This window comes from Equus caballus, chromosome 30 (assembly GCF_041296265.1).
Source record: "Equus caballus isolate H_3958 breed thoroughbred chromosome 30, TB-T2T, whole genome shotgun sequence".
NCBI classification, from domain to species: Eukaryota; Metazoa; Chordata; class Mammalia; order Perissodactyla; family Equidae; genus Equus; species Equus caballus.
The window spans coordinates 27927469-27933468 of record NC_091713.1 but is presented as its reverse complement, the minus strand read 5'-3'; positions in this window follow the sequence as shown (position 1 = coordinate 27933468).

Here is a 6000-nt window from a genome sequence, read left to right as displayed (position 1 = left end):
ACAGCTAGGGAGCCGTGAAAGACATTCCACCCTGCAATGCTCCATGCTGGACTCAGGGCATAAAACAGTTGAGATTAAAAGTTCAAGGTAACTGCCTCGGCATAGAAGAGCCAAGAAGAAAATAATGGAGGCAGAATTCCACCAGTTTTTCTCTTCCGCCTCACGATGAAACCAGCTCAACACAAGGTTGACATAAGGGAAGCCATATTGTAGAAAAGAGCCCATGTCGTAACTTTGGATGACCTCTAACTAACTAACCCAGCTGGATTTGCACCCTCCAGGAGATCCACCTGTTCTGTAGGTTTTATGACCCCTGCTAGTGCATATACCTCCCAGCTGCAATAAGACGATAACTTTGTTCTTTTGAGTTCCTTAGGTATGTGATGACCACCCCCCCAAACAGAGAGTCTATGCTGATAGCCATCATCAATGAAAACTGAAAGATCTGTAACACCAGAGGGTCAACATTTCTAATCCCTCCCCGATAACCCACTGGCCTATATAACCCCTTCAAGTTTCTGTGCCCCCCTTAATATGGTTCTTTTGGACATTAGTCAGCCATCTTCCCTCTTGCTAGCAAGCTGGTATAAAATGCCTTTTCTCTGCCACTGTCTTGCCTCTTTACGATTGACTTTTGTCTCATGGCGAGAAGATTGTGCCCTTTGTGCGGTAACACCAACACCACTCTTCCTTTCCTTCCCTTTCCCCACCCAACATACTGGTAAAAAAAAAAAAAAAACACACACACACAAAAATATTTTTTTCTTCTCCATGTTCTTCCACTTTAAAAATATATATATGGGACAGTTTTATTGAATTTATTCAATTCAAATACCATAAAATGAATCATTTAAAAGTGTAGAAATTCAGTGTTTGAGGTATACTTAAAGAGATGTGCAAACAATGCCCCTACCTAATTTTAAAATATTTTCATCACTTCAAAAAGAAAACTCATACCTGTTAGTAGTTATACCCATTTCCCTAGATGGAACTTGAGGGTATTATGCTAAGTGAAATATGTCAGATGGAAAAAGTCAAATACTGTATGATTTCGCTCTTAAGAGGAAGACAAAAACAGCAACAACAAACAAACACATAGAAACAGAGATTAGATTGGTGGTTACCAGAGGGGATGTGTGGAGGGAGGAGGGAGAAAGGGGTGTTTGGGCTCATGTGTATGGTGACAGATGGTAGTTAGTGGTTGGATGGTGAACATTATGTAATCTACACAGAACTCAAAATATAATGATATACACCTGAGATTTATATAATGTTATAAACCAATGTTACAAAATAAAAAAAAGGTACCAGATTGGTCATATGTTTATTCTGCATATATTGAGATGACCATATGGCATTTGTTCTCTCTTTTATTAATATCCATTAATATGACATGTAACATTGATTTGGGGATATTAAATCCATCTTGCTATTTAGGGATAAGTCCTTAATTAGTCATTATGTATATCCTTTTTATATGTTGTTAGACTCACTTTACCAGTATTTTCTTGAGGAATTTTGCATCTACCCACATAAGGAATAGTTTTCTTGTGATGTCTTTGTCTTTTCATTCTCAGTGCCACACTGACCTCATAGAATAAGTTGGGAAGTGTGATGGTTAATTTTGTGTGTGAATTTGGCTGGTCATGAAGTGCCCAGATGAAGCATCATACTGGGAGTATCTGTGAGGGTGTTTCTGGATGAGATTAGCATTTAAATCAGTGCACTCTGTAACCTTGATTGACATTCACAACTTAGGCGGGCATCATCCAGTCCACTGAGGGCCTGAAGAGAACAAAAGGAAGACTCTATCCCTTTTTCTTGGCCTCGCTGACCTGGGACATCCCATCTCATCTTCTCCAGCCCTTGGACTGATTTACGTCATTGGGCCCCCTGGTTCTCAGGCCTTTGGACTCAGTCTGAATTACACATGTTTTCCTGGATCTCCAGCTTGAAGATTGTCAATCATGGGGCTTCACAGCCTCCACAACTGCATGAGCCAATTCATCATAATAAATCTCCCTCACACAATAAATCTCTCTCTGTCTCTCTCAATTGCAGCTGCTGTACCAGATCTGGTTTCATCGATTGAACAAATTAACACATCCTCTGATAGCTGAGATGTAGCTATTGATGTGGCAAATGCCTCTTTCTCCGTCTCTGTCCATAAGGCCTACCAGAAGCTGTTAGCTTTCAGCTGACAAGGCCAGCACTCCAATTTCACTGTCCTACCACATGGTTATATCAACTCTCCAGCACTATGTTATAATTGAGTTTGCAGGAATCTTGATTGCCTTTCCCTTGCAGAAGATATCACACTTGTCCTTTGCATTTATGATATTATGCTGATTGGACCTAATGAGCAAGAAGTAGCAACTATTCTAGCCTTACTAGAGAGACATTTTTGTGCCAGAAAGTGGGAAATAAATCTGACTAAATTCAGCAGCCTCTACATCAGTGAAATTTCTAGAAGCCCAGTGTTGTTGGACATATTGAGATAGTCCTTCCAAAATGAAAGGTAAGTTGTTGCATCTGGCCCCTCCTACAACAAAGAATGAGGCACAATGCTTAGTAAACCTCTTTGCATTTTGAAAACAACGTAGTCCTCATTTGAGTGTATAACTCTTGGCCTGCTTACCGAGGGATGTGAAAAGCTGCTAGTTTTGAATGGATCCCAGAACAAGAGAAGACTCTGAAACAGGTCCAGGCTATTGTGTAAACTGTTCTGTCACGTGGACCATATGGTCCAACAGATTCACTGATGCTTGCAGAATAGTGACAGATAGGGATAACATTTGGAGCCTTTGGTAAACCTCTTTAGGTGAATAGCAGTGCTCGCCTTTAAGCTTTTGGAGAAAGTCAATGCAATTCTCCCCAGATAACTACTTTCCTTTTGGAAAACAGCTCTTGGCCTCCTACTGGGCTTCAGCAGAGAAGGAACACTCATCCATGGGCCACCAAGTCACCACGTGACCTGAGTTGCCTATAAGGAACTGGATATTATCTGATCCACTAAACCGTAAAGTTGGGCATGCACAGCATCTCTCCATCATCAAACGGAAGTGGTATATATGTGATCGGGCCCAAACAGGCCCTGAAGGCACAAGTAAGTTCCATGAAGAAGTGGCTCAAATACTCATGATCTCCATTCCTGCCATGCTGCTCTCTCTCTACCAGACTGTAGCCACGGCCTCATGAGGAGTTCCCTATTGAAAGCTGATAAAGGAGGGTAGATTCAGGCCTAGTTTTCAGATAATTCTGCAAGATGCAGGCACTACCTGAAAGTGGATAGCTGCCCCACTACAGCCCCACTCTGGGACATCCATGAAGGAGAGTAATGAAGAGAAAACCTCCTAGGGGGCAAAATTTTAGGCATGGACCTTGTCATTCATGTTGCTTGAAAGGAGAGATGACGAGACGTGCAATTAAATAGCAATTTATGGGCTTTTGAAAATGGTTTGGCAGGTTAGTTAGAGACAGGGGAAGACCATGATTTGAAAATTGGTGACAATAAAATTTGTGAAAGAGTTTTGAATATAGATCTCTCTAAATGGGCAAAAAATGTGAAGTTGTGTCCTGTGCGAATGGTCACCAAAGGGTGACCTCAACGGAAGAGGATTTCAATAATCAGAGGAACAGGATGATGACCTGTTTTGTGGACATCATTCAGCCTCTTTCCCCATCTCCCCACTGTTATCACCCAATGGGCTCATGTAAGAAGTGGCCATGGTGACAGGTTAGGCATGGGCTCAGCAACACGGACTTCTACTCACCAAGGCCAGTCTGGCTATGGACACCAGTGAAGGCCCAATCTGTAAGCAACAGGTACCAACACTGAGTCTCCCATATGGCGTTACTCCCCAGATGGATCAGCCAGGTACCTGGTAGCATGTTAATTACATTGGACTGCTTCCATATTGGAAGGGGCTGTGTTTAGATCTTACTCAAGAACTTCTTTGATCTTGGCCTAGATATGCATTTGCCTTCTTTGCACCCAATGTTTCTGCCAAAAATACCACCCAAGGACTTACAGAATTCTTTATCCACCATCTTTCTATGCCATACAGCATTGGTTCTGATCAAGAAACTCATTTCACAGCAAATGAAGCATGGCAACAGGCTCACATCCGTGGAATCCAATGGTCTTAACAAGTTCTCTGCATCCTTAAGCAGATGGTTTGCTAGAATGATGGAATGGCTTTTTGAAGACTCAGTTTTAGTGCTAGTCATCTGGCAATACTGTCCAGTCTGGGACCAGGTTTTCCAGAAGGCTTTATATGTTTTGAATTAGTTTCCACTATATGGTACTGTTTCTTCCACAGTCAGGATTCATGGGTCCAGGAATCACAGGGTAGAAATAAGAGTGGCATCATTCACTATTATTTCTAGTGACCCACTAGCAAAATTTTTCTTCCTATTTCCATGACTGTGTGGTCTGCTGGCTTGGAGGTCTTAGTTCCAAAGAAAGAAATGCTTCCACCAGAAGACATAAGAACAACCCCACTAAACTGGAAGTTAGGACTGCCACCGGTCACTTCAGGCTCCTCATGCTTCTGAATCAACAGGCAAAGAAGGGAGGTAAGGTGATGGCTGTGGTGAGTGATCCTGACTGCCATGGGGAGATTGGACTTGTACTCCACAATGGAGGTAAAGAGGACTATGTCCGGAATACAGGAGATCTCTTAGGACATCTCTTAGTATTACCACATCTGTGATTACAGTCAATGGAAAACTACAACAACCCAATCCAGACAGAGGCTACTAATGACCCAGACCCTTCAGGAATGAAGATTTGGGTCACTCCACCAAGTGAGGAATCATGACCAGTTGAGCTGCTCGCTGACGGCAAAGGTTAATTAGGAAGAGTAGTGGAAGAAGGTAGTCATAAATATAAGCTGTAACCATGTGACCTGTTACAAAAATGAGAACTGTAATTGTTACGAGTATTTCCTCCTTAGCTGGTTATGAAAACATTTGTGTGTGTGTGTATATTAAGCAAATGTCTCTGTTTTATTTCCTCTTATTCCTTTATCATGTATCATAAGATGTATTAATTTTATATCAAATTTAAGTATTTAAGTATTATTAATTTTACATCATAGTATTTAGGTTACCAGATATCAAGGAGAGGAGTAAACACAGACAGACTTTGCCTCCTCTTCTGAGAAAGGGTTTAGTGCATTTTTGGAGGAGAGTCGTATCATGAGAGGCAGAATTATGACCTTATTACTATTTTCTTTATTTGGAGATTAAGTATGGTTTAGGGAGTTGTGTATAGGTGCTAATTTGACAAGGGTGGACTTGTGATGGTAAATATTATTTGTCAAACTGACTGGTCACAGTGTGCCCACATTAATATTATTTCCAAGTGTGTCTATGAGAGTATTTCCAGATGAGATTAGCAGCTGAATAGGTGGGCTAAGTAAACTAGATTGCTCTCCCCAGTGTGGATTAGCATTATCTAATCCAATGAAGGCCAGCATAGTTCCAAAGATGGATGAAAGGAGAATTTGTCCCTTTTTTAATCCAGTCTCACTACTTGAAGTTGGGAGTCTCATCTTATCTTCTGACTTCAGACTGGAATTCACATCATCAGCTATCTGCTTCTCCCTCCAGCCTTCAGACTTGGAATGAATTACATATACCACATATTTTCCTGGGTCTCCAGCTGGCAGAAGGCAGACTGTGAGACTTCTCAACCTTCACAATTGGGTGAGCCAATTCCTCATAATAAAGCTCGATGTACTCTCTCTCTGTTATTGATTCTCTTTCTCTGGAGAAATCTGACTAGTACAGGAACTGTTCTTTCCCCTTCTATTTTTGAAAGAGTTTTGAAGGATAGGGATTAATTCTTCTTGATATGTTTGGTAGAATTTTCCAGTGGATCGTGGTCCTGGAATGGGGTTATTTTGGGAGGAGTTTCTTAAATTATTAGTCTATCTCTTTAATTCTTTTAAATCTATTCATTTTTCTTATTGCTTCTTGAGTTTGACTTGGAAA